Source organism: Propithecus coquereli, unplaced genomic scaffold, assembly GCF_000956105.1.
Source record: "Propithecus coquereli isolate 6110/MARCELLA unplaced genomic scaffold, Pcoq_1.0 Scaffold134, whole genome shotgun sequence".
Classification (NCBI taxonomy): domain Eukaryota; kingdom Metazoa; phylum Chordata; class Mammalia; order Primates; family Indriidae; genus Propithecus; species Propithecus coquereli.
The window spans coordinates 3,647,033-3,660,308 of NW_012137636.1; positions in this window are offsets into that span (position 1 = coordinate 3,647,033).

Consider the following 13,276-nt stretch of genomic DNA (forward strand, 5'->3'; position numbering starts at 1 on the left):
TTTGAGGAAATAATTACTGCAAATTTCTTAGGATTAAAGAAAGACACAATATGATATAAAGGATAATTAGATGATTGGAATTAATTGAAACTCATTGAAATTGAAAGGCTATAGCAAGTGTGAAACAGGAGAAGAAAAGAAAAATCTAGACAAATAGTAGTAAAATTTAAGAGCATTAAAGACAAAGAGACAATTCTAAAAATTTCCAAAGAAAAAAAGCAGAACTTTTGCAAAGAAATAAGCATCTTATTGGTATATGAGTTGTCAATAACAGTAGTGGATATGAGAAGATAGTTGACTAATGTTTTTGAAGATTTTAAAAATTACCTTCAAGTCTAGAATTTTATATCCAGAAAAGCTAAGGTTATGTGTGAATATAATATAAGGATTTTTTTTTTTTTTAAGATTCATAGCTCCAAAATGAGCAAGTCTTTTTTTTCTGGTGGGGGTACTCAAGATTGTCAGATGATTTTGACAAAAATAACAAGTGATTTTTAAAATTTATTTTTTAAGGGAGTACAAGTGTTTTTTCATTACATGGATATCTTGTAATGCGGAAGTCAGGGCTTTTTGGTGTGCCTGTCACCAGAATAGTGTTTATTGTGCCCCGTCGGTAAGTTTTTATCCCATATCCATCCTCCTGTCCTCCCCCGCTTTTTGGTTTCTCACATCCTTTATATCACTTAGTGCCCATGTGTACCCATCCATTAGCTCCCACTTATTCATGAGAACAAATGGTGTTTTGTTTTCAATTCCTAAGGTACTTTACTTAGGATAATGATCTCTAGTTCCCTCCACACTGCTGCAAATGATACTACTTTGTTCCTTTTTATGGCTGAATAGTACTCCATGGTATGTGTGTCTATATATATATATATATATATAGACACACACCACATTTTCTTTATCCACTCATGAATTGAAGCTCACTTAGGTTGATTCCACATCTTTGCAATTGTGAATTGTGCTACAATAAACATTCAAGTGTAGGTGTATTTTTGATAAAATGACTTCATTTCCTTTGGGTAGATACCCAGCAGTGGGACTGCTGGATCTAATGGTAGGTCTACATTTGTCTCACTGAGGAATTTTCATACTGTTTTCCAAAGAGGTTGTACTAATTTGTAGTCCCACCAACAGTGTATAAGGGTTCTTTTCTCTCTGCATCCACACTAGCATCTATTATTTTTTGACTTTTTAATAATGGCCATTTTAATACAGGTAAGGTGCTCTCTACTGTAGTTTTAATTTGCATTTCCCTCATGATTAGTATGTCGAGCATTGTTTTCTATGTTTTTAGCCATTTTTCTATCTTCTTTTGAAAAATTCTGTTCATGTCTTTCATCCACTTTTTGAAGGAGTTGTTTGGGTTTTTTTTCTTGCTGATTTGTTTGAGTTCTTTGTAGATTCCAGATATCAGCCCACTGTTAGATACATAATTTATGAATATTGGCTCCTGTTCTATAGGTTGTCTATTCACTCAGTTGATTATTTCCTTTGTTGTGCAGAAGATTTTTAATCTAATAAAGTCCCATTTATTTATTTTAGTTGCTGCTATATTTGCTTTTGGGGTCTTAGCCATAAATTCTTTGCCTAGGCCTGTGTCTAAAAGAGTCTTTCCTACATTTTCTTCTATAATTTTTATGATTTCATGCCTCACATTTAAATCTTTAATCCATCTTGGATTAATTTTTATATACGGCAAGAGATAGGGACTCTGTTTCATTCTTCTGCATGTGGCCATTCAATTTTCCTAGCATCATTTGCTAAATAGGGCCCAGTATACGTTGTCTGCTTTATGGAAGTTCAGTTGGTTTTGCATAGATGGTTTTATTTCTGGGGTCTCTATTCTGTTCCATTGGTCTATGTCTCTACTTTTATACCAGTAACATGCTGTTTTTGTTCTAATAGCCTAGTAGTATAATTTGAAGTCAGGTAATGTGATGTCTCCAGATTTGTCCTTTTTGCTTAAGATTGCCTTGGCTCTTTTTTAGTTCCAAATGAAGCTTAGGATTATTTTTTCTAGATCTTTTAAATCAAACACTGGTATTTTGATGGGGATTGTGTTGAATCTGTAAATCACTTTGGGCAGTATGAACATTATAATGATGTTGATTTTGCTAATCCATGAGCATGGGATGTTTTTCCATTTGTTTGTGTCATCTGCATTCTCTTTCCTCAGTGTTTTGCAGCTCTCCTTGTATAGGTTTTTAAACTCTTTTTTTAAAAAGTATATTCCTAGATATTTTATTTTCCTTGTAGTCATTGTGAATAGTATTGAGTCCTTAATTTGACTCTCTGCTTGACTGTTATTAGTATATAGAAATGATATTCATTTGTGTAAAATTATTTTGCAACCTGAAACATTGCTGAATTTATTTATCAATTCCAGCAGTCTTTTGGTGGAATGTTAAGGGATTTTTAGGAACAAGATCATATCATCAGCAAACAGGGTTAGTTTGACCTCCTCTTTCCACATGGGATGCCCTTTATTTCCTTCTCTTGCCTGATTGTGCTGGCTAGGACTTAAAGCACTGTGTTGAATAGAAGTGGTGACAGTGGGAACCCTTGTCTTGTTCCAGTTCCCAGGGGGAATAATTTCAACTTTTCCCCATTCGGTATGATGTTGGCTGTGGGTTTATCCGGCTTTTATAATTTTGAGATATGTTCCTTCTATGTCTAGTTTATTGAGGGTTTTTATCATGAAAGGATTTTGTTGAATGCTTTTTCTGCATCTATTAAGGTGATCAAATATATTGTCTTTGTTTTTGCTTCTGTTTATGAGGTGAATCACATTTATTGATTTATGTATGTTGAACCATCCTTGTATTCCTGGGATGAAGACCACTTGGTCATGGTGGATTATTTTTTCGATGTGCTGTTGGATTCAGTTTGACAGTATTTTATTGAGGATTTTTGCATATATTATCATGAGGAATGTTGGTCTGTAGTTTCCGTTTTTTTGTTATTGTTGTGTCGTCTCCTGGTTTTGGTATCAAGGTGATCCTGGCTTCGTGGAATGAATTGGAGAGTATTTCTTCCTTCTTGATGTGATGGAATAATTTCTGCAGTATGGGTACCAGTTCTTCTTTGTAGGTGTGGTAGAATTTGGCTGTAAATCCATCTGGTCCAGGAGTTTTTTGTTGTTGGAAGATTTTGTTATTACTTTTTTGATTTCATTTCTTGTTATTGGTCTATTCAGTTGTTCTATTTCTTCCTGACTGAGTCTTGGGAGATTGTGTGTTTCCATGAATTTGTCCATTTCCACAGTGCTTTTTAGTTTATGTGTGTAGAGACTTTTGTAATATTCACAGATGATCTTTGGTATTTCTGCAGCATCAGTTGTAATGTCTCCTTTTTAATTTCTGATTGAAATTGTTTGGGTCCTTTCTCTTCTATTTCTGGTTAGTCTGGCTAGTGGTGTATTGATTTTGTTTCTCTTTTAAAAGAAAAACTTTTTGTTTTGTTGATACATTTCATTTAGTCTGCTCTGTTATTTTTTATTTTTATTTTTCTGCTGGCTTTGGGTTTGGTTTGTTCTTTTTCTAGTTCCTTGAGATGTGACATTAGGTTGTTAAGTTGTGATCTTTCTATCTTTTTGATGTAGTCATTTAAGACTATAAACTTTCACCTTAAGGCTGATTTTACTGAACCTGATACATTTTGATAGCTTGTGTCCCCTTAGTCATTCAGTTCAAAGAATGTTTTGATTTCCATCTTAATTTCATCATTGACTCAAGGATAATTCAGTAGTAGGTTGTTTAACTTCCATGACTTAGTGTAGATTGGAGTGTTTCTCTTGGAATAGATTTCTAGTTTTATTCCACTGTGGTCTGAGAGGATACATGGTATGATTTAGGTTTTATTGAATTTTCTCAGACTTATTTTGTGGCCTAAATATGATCAATATTGGAAAATTTCCCATGTGCTACAGAGAAAAATGTATATTCTTTCGTTTTGAGGTAGAATGTTCTGTAAATGTCTGGTAAGCCCAATTGTTCTAGACTCCTATTTAAGTTCAGTGTTTCATTACTCATTTTCTGTTTCAATGATCTGTCCAGTACTGTCAATGGGGTGTTAAAGTCCCCAACTATTAAGATGCTACTGTTGGCCAGGTGCAGTGGCTCACACCTGTAATCCTAGCACTCTGGGAGGCTGAGGCGGGTGGATCACTCAAGGTCAGGAGTTCGAGACCAGTCTGAGCAAGAGCGAGACCCCGTCTCTATTAAAAAAATAGAAAGAAATGATCTGGACAACTAAAAATATATATATAAAAAAATTAGCCGAGCATGGTGGCACATGCCTGTAGTCCCTGTTACTCAGGAGGCTGAGGCAGGATGATGGCTTGAGCCCAGGAGTTTGAGGTTGCTGTGAGCTAGGCTGATGCCACAGCACTCTAGCCAGGGCAACAGAGCCAGATTATGTCTCAAAAAAAAAAAAAGATGCTACTGTTTATTTCTTTGCTTAGATCTAGAAGAATTTGCTTTATGAATCTGGGAGCTCCTGTGTTAGGTGCATATCTAATTAGGATTGTTATGTCTTCTTGTTGAATTTCTCCCTTTACCATTCTATAATGACCATCTTTGTCTTTTGTCACCATTATTATTTAAAGGCTATTTTATCTGATATGAAAATGGCTACACCTGTTCACTTTTGGATTCCAGGTGTGTAATATTTTGTTCCATCCCTTCACCTTTAACCTGTGTGAGTCTTTGTGGGTTAGATTTGTTTCCTGGAAACAGCAGATACTTGGGTAGTGTTTTATCATCCATTTATTCAGTCTATGTCTTTTAAGAGGGGCATTCAGATCATTCATGTTGAGTGTTGGTATTTATATGTGGGATGCTGTTCTGTTCATCATGTTGGATGATACCTTATTGTTTTGTCTTTCCTCTTGTGCTATTGTTTTATAAGAGCTGTGAGCTACAATTTTGGGTGTTTTTACACTGGTTGGTGTCTCTTGTCCTGTTGTTTATATAATACACTTTTAGCATTTCCTGTACGATGGGTCTATTAGTGACAAATTCCTTCATTATTTGCTTGTCTGTGAAAGAGTTTATTTCTCCTTCATTATGAAACTTAATTCATCGGGATACAAAATTCATGGCTGGCAGTTATTCTGTTTAAGGAGACTAAAGATAGGATCCCATTCCTTTCTGGCTTGGGTGGTTTCTCTTGAGAAGTCTGCTGTTAGTCTGATGGGTTTTCCTTTATAAGTTACTTGATGTTTTCACCTCAGAGCTCATAGGAGTTCCTCTTTCATGTTCTCTTTGACAGTATGTTGACTATATGCCTTGGTAATGCCCTCATTGCAATGAATATTCCAGATGTTCATTGAGCTTCTTGTATCTGAATGTCTAAATCCCTACCAAGACCAGGGAATTTTTCTTCAAATAGGTTTTCCAGGCCTTGTACTCTTTCTTCTTCACTCTCAGGGATGCCTATGATTTTTATATTTGACCATTTTATATAATCTCATATTTCTCATAGACTTTGTTACTGTTGATTCTTTGTTCTTTATTTTTTACTGAGTAGGTTAATTCAAATGAGTTGTCTTCAAGCTCTGAAATTCTTTCTTCTACTTGGTCTAGTCTATTCTTAAAACTTTCCACTGTGTTTTATATTTCCCTAAATGAATTTTTCATTTCCAAAAGTTCTATTTCTTTTTTTTTAATATGTCAATCTCTTTAGTAAATTTTCCATTCATTTCCTGAATTATTTTTCTGGTTTCTTTAAGTTGGTTTTCCATGTTCTCTTGGATTTCATTGAGCTTCTTTACAATTCATATTTGGAATTCTTTATTTGTCATTTCGGTAGTTCATATTGGTTGGGATCGATTGCTAGAGAGCTGGTGTACTCCTTTGGGAGTATCCTTTCACTCTGATTTTTCATACTTTCAGAGTTCTTACACTGATTCCTTCTCATCCGGAACAACTGTTGCTTCTTGTTTTAGGATATTCTTTTGTTTAGATGGGGCTTACCCTCCGCCCCACTCTTAGGTGTCTATCTGTAGCATATGTTGGATAAGGACCTTTGGATTTGCTTGTGGGTACTTTGATAGGGATCTCAGTTTTGGATATATAGATATCCTTAGTGTGGTGGTTTTCTTAATTGCTTATGATTTGCAGGCTGTCTTGTCGGTATACTATGTGCATGAGCAGTCTCTTGTTGACATGGGAAGATGGAGGTCTTTGAAATACTTTGTTTTTCCCAGGCCCTGTGGTCTTCTTAACTGTGTGAATTATATTAGGATGCCCAAATTAATCTCTGAGACACTAAATGGTTCTTGTGGGTAAGAGTCATCCATACCCTGTATGACTGAATCAGTAAGTGGTATCATGGGCTGTACAGGTTGTCCTCCCTGCCAGGTGTCTTCCTTGTAGGTGGTTTTTGCAGGAAAGAGTGACCTGAAGTGATGTTTTTTGGGACATGTGACCACTCTAGTCCATCAGGAAAAGCATTCAGATGCCCTAGGTGGTGGGAAGGGTCCTGGAGCTCCCAGGGACTCCTTATTCTCCACGACAACAGAGGTGGGTGGAGGATCAAGTCTTGGCAGGGCTGAGTTGTGTGAGCCTGTGTTAAGGCTCCATAAAGGTCAGTAAGGGAGCTGTCTCCACAGGGATTAAGGGTCAGTTCCAAGGTTGATAGGGAAAGTCACCAGGGAGGGGCTGAAGTGGCCCCACCAAGCCAGAAATTCTGCTCATGGGGGAGGGACTGTCCAAGAGTCACAGTTAGCTGTTGGGAGTGGGTTTTGCTCTTCTCTCTCCTCCCCTGCTTCAAGGTCTCCTTCTGGCATCTGGCTACAAGCAGTAGCTCAAACTAGCTGAGCTCACCAGCAGTGGTGCTTTGGCTGGGACTTTCCCTGCCCCAGACAGAAAGTGTGGCTTTCCTGTGAGGGGAGGGGTGCTCTAAGATTGTGCTGTGTCTTAGACCCACACTGCACTTGCCTTTCAGTTCTGCCCATGTGGGCTCCCTTGCCTCCCAAGATTAGTTTACAAATCTCCCCTCCATGCCTGCAAGCAACATGTTCAAGTCCAGGGGGTATGGTATCTGGCCTGAAGACCTGTCTCCTGGTCCCCCAAGTTCAATCCCTGACTGTGCCAGGGAGAATCCTGCTGGTCCCAAGTTGCCCATGGAGTGCTCAAGCAGGCTTAATGTCCCTCTGCTTTGGGGTATGCCCTGCTCTGCTGTAGGTCTTTAGGAGAAAAAACATCAACCCCATTCTCTGTGGAAGCCTCTGTGTAGTGGGTGTGCCAACAGAGGGAAAGCAGTTGCTCCTGAGATCTCTTGGGGTACCTGTGCCAGTCAGCAGCAGTGGGTGGAGGAAGGGTGGAGGAGGAAAAGAATCTGAATTGAGGAGAGCTGGCACTCTGATCCCCTTTGTCCCATTTCCCAGAAGGCAGCCCACCCAGAATGTCCAAGCTCTGGGTTCTCATAGTTCTCTTGGGACCCACCAACACCTGTGGCCACTGCAGTCTGGGCAGGAGTTGGGAACTGTTTGTGTGGGGGCCAGTGACACAAAAACTGTAGGGCTGAAGGTCCCAGGGTAAGACAAAGGCACACAATTGGTGGAAAAACATCATGGCATGCCATCTCTGCTCAAGTTCATGGTGATGGGAAATAACCCCGATGGGGCTGGTGGCCCAGTGCTTTGTTTTCAAGAAGCTCCCAGTTTACTGGTGGCAGCAGCTTTTGGGCTTGTGAGAGTAGTGAAGCTCTCCAGCAGCCTGGGATGCTGCTGACTAGTGGAGGTGTGAGGTAAGCAGAAATAAACCCCCCACCTACCCTTTCCATAGGACTCTAGGTTTCTTGCGTTTGATCTCTGCTGATATCTTACTCCTTCTTGTTCTGCTCTGCAACTTTTTCCTGTGGAATCTCTGGTAAGTTTTGGCATTTTTTCCTCAGAATTACACCTGAGCTATGTTTTTTTCTCTAAAGAGTTTTCTCTAAAATTTCTCTAAAACTTTTCTTTCTTTCTGAGATGATCTGGCAGCCAATGTCTCTAGTCAGCCATCTTGCCCCTTTTTTCCCCCAGATGATTTTTTTAAAAGAAATAAAAATGTATATATGGTTTAAGAAATTTATTGACACCATTGCACACATAAACTTGTATTTTACATATAATGATATTACTTTTGTTACTTTTTAAATCTCATTATTTTCTATATAGTTTCTTCAATTAGACAATGATTGAGAGCATTACTCAGTATGATATAAATTTATCAGAGAGAAAGGTCAAATAATGGACTGTTCCATTCACAAAGTTTGATAGCCAACACCTAGAAATCCTTCTTCTGGAAATTCCTTTCTAAGGGTTACAAAATAAAATAAAAATATGGGAGCAGCAGATTCCAAGTCCGCATCCTGGTTCAGAATCTTCTCTGGATATTGCAGAGGGAAAGAATGGAGCAGAATCTCAGCTGGCTACAAATTTGGTGGGATTTCCTTTCAAGGACCAGTGCTATAGAACAGCTATACTCAAGTTGTGGTCAGAAGACTGGGAGCATCTGCATCACTACCTGGGAGCTTGCTGGAAATGCAAATTCTAAGGCCCCACCCAGACCTACTGAATCAGAATCTCTGGGGGAGGGGCACAGGAATCTGCTTTAACAAACTTTTCAGATGATCCTGATTCCTGCTAGAGTTTGAGAAGCAGTATCCCAGGGAAGTACATTGAAGGCCATGGAGTCATCAGAAGAATGAACTTGTAACACTGGCTGGACTCGCCTGAGTGGGAGTATGGAGGGATAGAAATGCATCAATCCATTGGCCTGTAGGCATAAGATAAATGTGATTACCTTTTGCCATATTTCCAAATGCAGTATTATGGTTCTCGACCTTTCCTTTAATGTGGTGCACAGGCCTGGAACATTTCCTCCCATGTATCATTGAGATTCTGATGAATTAATAAAAATCTGTACAGAAGTAAGCTATATTGCAGTATTATGATAGTTAATTATTGTGACGACTATTAACTTCCTTTAGATATGGAGGCTTTTATATTAACAGCTTTGAAGATAGGCTCCTCACTCTGGGAAGCTCCTCATCATTAGTTGTAACATCATCCTTTGCTTTTTCACTCAGCATCTACTCACTACTCAGTTCTCATGGCAGGAAAGGGCTTTTCTACCTCTGCCAAGAAAGAGCCCTTTGCTTTGTGTCCCTTTGGTGGCCTTTTCTCTGTCCATCATAATGCTCAACTCATTTTAATATTTTGATTAAGTATTTCTTCTCTCTGATAGACAATAATCTCTGAGAGGGCACAGACCACAGCTGTTGTATTGACTGCTTTATCTTTAGTATCTAACTCAGTGCTTGGCACGCAGATAGCAGGTGTTAGATGTTTGTTGAATGGATGAACTTATCAGAGTGCATGTGCATGAGTATAGTGTTGTTACAGGAAAACCTTGAAACTTTTCTAATTTAAAAAAACAGGTAAATCATTTGAAAATGCCAGTACTTGAACTTTATGAACTAGGTATTGACAGATGACAACAACTACAAACCCAAGCATGTTGTGATGGTGAAGTTGAGAATCTTTGCCCTGAATATCCAATAGTGCTGGGGAAACTGGCTCAAGGCAGGGCCTGGCAGCTACTCTCACAGTGATTCTACTCTGCTTTGAGAGCCCTGGTCTCTGCTAACTATATGAGCAGAGCCAGTTCAGCATTCCCCTCCTTACCACCTCCTAACACAAGCCTTAGTACATGGTTTACTAACAGATTCCAATAAAGAGAGTATCAAATCTCTGTGTTACCTGTGGAAACTGGAAAGCTCCACATTTTACATATTTACTGCCCACCAGGGTAGGGAATTTCAGTCCTCACTGAACATCAAAATAACTTGGAAATGCTTTAAAAAATACTGATGCTTGGGCACCATCCTCAAAGGCTCTGAAAAGACTGTTCTGGGGTGCCACTAGTGCCCTGGGATTTCTTAAAGCTCCCCAGGAGATTCTAATGTACAGCCAGGGAAGTCAATCCCAGTCCTAGGAGGATGGCAGTTCTATGTCCCTGCTCCCAGTCTGCGTTTTTGCTGCCTGCCCTGCAGTCTTCATTCTGGGACCGCTCTCTTAATTATCCAGTCCTGCTTGGTCTGGAGTCCTGAGGGCTGCTGCTGGCACAGCTGGGACCCACAGAGAGTCTGACTTCATTTGTGTGCTCTGCTTTCTTAAGACTCAGTTTTAGCCCTTGGGTAGTCTCAGAGGAGCAGAGAAAGGGACTCAACTTTTCTACTTCTTTATCTTTGGGCCACCAGCTTTTCTCTCTTTCTCAGCAACAGGAAGTTAACATCCATTTTTAGAGACTCTCAGACACCAAATTTGGATCACATTTCTAGGACTAAGTATTGCCTTACTTAAAAAATACCCCACATGAGCCTCAAAGAATGTCCAAGTAAGAAAGGGAGTGTAGGTCACAAAACTCCAACTACGTCTCTTAAATTTTCTCTGCTTTTGGGGTGGCTAAGTAATTTATTCTGCCTTTCTGACCTCAGAAATGCAGGTCTCTTTTCTTATACCTGAGAATGCGATGGATATCAGACGGGGGCCTCACATTAAGACTTGACTAAGGCTTGGAGATATCAAAAGAGAAATTAACACAAACTACTACGAAAAGGCTTTGCGAGGCACAGTTTCAGGCTGTGAGGCTTTGGAAAAGAGGTGGCATCTGGAGAGTTTGACCTTTTTTCTTGATTTACCTTTGTCCCCAGCACAATTCTCCTCTGCTCAGACTCTCCACGTCTTCCTGATGTATGTCATTCAAGCATTTAGTTTGGAGGATGGCATCTCACATCACCCAACGACATTCAGTGAAACAACCTCTCCATCCCTCATCACCTTGGTCACTCTCCAATCTCTAGTAGCTATTGAAACGTGTACAGCATCCCCCCTGCAGGTAAGATGGAAAATCAGAAAGTCTCAGCTGAAATGAATGTCCTCTGTGGCCAATGTCAGGGTCACATGGAATCTGGCTGGCTGTGCTCCCGGCTGCCTCCCATTGCCAGAGTGGGTTGAATGTGAAGGGGGTTTCCCCAAATCCCAGGACACAGACCTAAAGGACAATCGATGGGGATGCGCTGGCCACTGTTGACTGGGGGCCATTACCAGATTCCAACGAAAGAATAGCTGGGAGCCGACTGGGCTTCCACAAGGCCTCTGCACTTGGCTCACAAATGACCCAGCCTACAGTGACCACTGTCCTCCAAAGCAGTGGGTAACCAGCTCTTCGGGCTTGACAGGGGGATGACCTTGGTCTACAAGTAATGAGATTTTATAAGTGCTGAGGGAAAGGAATATACAAATTTACATTTGATATATTATCTTGAAATATGTTTATCATTGTAAAGGGGCAGGATTTTGTTGACTTTGTTTTGAGACCTTTTTGTATTCTTCACCTCCCCTCCCAGACTCTTCCCACCCTGCCCACCCCGCTTTTCATTTTCTTTTTTAACAAATCCTGTTAGGAAAACTGGATATCCAGCGCCTTTCTTTTCTAGATGAAGGTCACCTTTCCCAGGTTGCTGGCTCCCTTCTTCATTTCCATTAGGAAAGCCTTTGTTCAGAATGAGTCTCCTATCAGTCCTGTACCCCTTGGAGCCAGCTGTTTGGAACATTTTAAAGTCTTGACCTTCCCAGGATGAAAAGCTTTGCCCCTGGGACAGGTGTTTCAGCTTCAGCAAACAGAATGATGGAGAGGTTTGGAAGAGAGATGCTCAAGGTTCCATGAATTCCCTCCAGCTTCCTGCTTCAGACATTCATTATGGGAGCCCTGGCTACCATATTTACGTCCTTGAACAAATACATTGTTTTCCTGTAATGTTAAAAGGAAAGAGTTCGTAAGCTTTGGAAAAAAAATTATAGGCAAAATATTGAAACTTGTTACTTATGCATATATTTTTAATGGTTATTAGGGTCCATCTCAATAGGGATTGCCACTCTGCCTCATTGCAGGCTGAAAGTCCAAAGGTTTCTTATTAGTTCTATATGATTGAGACAGAAAATCCTGGAGGTTGCAGGTATTTTCTAACTGCCTAGAGAATGCATTTTGTAGTTGAAATTTTGGCATTTTCATGTATTAACTGTGATCAGGGCTGTTAACATGATCTGAATTCAAAGTTGGCTTTGCTAGTTCCTGTCTGTGAGTCCTCAGACCACTTACTTAACACCCCTAAGCCTCTTTTTCCTCACCTGCTCACTGGAAAGACTGCAATGCCTGCATTACGAAGGAGTTAGAGAATTAAATGAGATAATGCTTATCCATTAATGCTGATTGTCTTCCTTTTCTCCTTCTCCTTAATCATTACATTTTTTTTTTTTTTAATATGTGAGATTTTTTTCTTGGCTCTTCATTTAGTCTCCAAATTCCTGAAGGGAAATGCTGCCCCTTCTCTTTTTGTATAGTTTGGCAATTTTGAACTTTACCAGAACCCTGCGATGCTAGAAAACAGAGAAGGTTAAGAAATGCCCGCATCGCTTTGTGTTCCTGAAATGGCTTACTGCAACTAACCTTGGTTCTCCGTGTGACTCAGATCAGACTCACTGATGCACCCTCGTGGGTCATAAACACCGAGAACAAGGCCAGGTGCAGACCCTCTAAATTCCCTTCGTTTGCCTCATAAATGGTTAGCTAGATTGTTTTGTCCCCACTGATCAATGAGAATGAAACACTGGCTAAACAAACTTTGGTTAAGACTCTGTGTTGCTGCCACCTGCAGGGTAAGAAGTCCCCTCTAACGACAGGTCACACTATTTCTGTCGGATATCCCACTTCTCCACACCTGATTCTTTCTAACCTCGTTTACTTCTCTCTATAAAAGAAAACCTTTTTTTCCCCTAACCCTTGAGATGCTTACAGGCCTTATGATACGAACGTTCTCCACACTTCAACCTCCCCCCTCATCATCGTGGTGGCCCCTATACCCCTCTTGGTAGCACTTTTGAATAAAAATTCTTCTTACCTAAGTACTGAATTGTTTTTTGACACCTCCAAAGTGTTTAAAAATGCAGGTTATTAAAAAAAATGTTTTTGGCTAATAATTCAGTCATAAGAAATGTATTAGAAATGTATTAGCTAATGACATATGAGGAAGATGTTGGGTCAGCTGCTGCCAGAGGGTCTCTGACCTGGGCAAATTCACGGTTTTGTTGGGAAGAACAGATATAAACTCTCCAGGTTAAATAACAAAAGGAGAGTAAAATAATGCAAACACAGTAGGTGATAAAGGCAGAGTGTGATTAATCTCTAGATTATATATTGAGTTCAGAGGAAACAGAGAT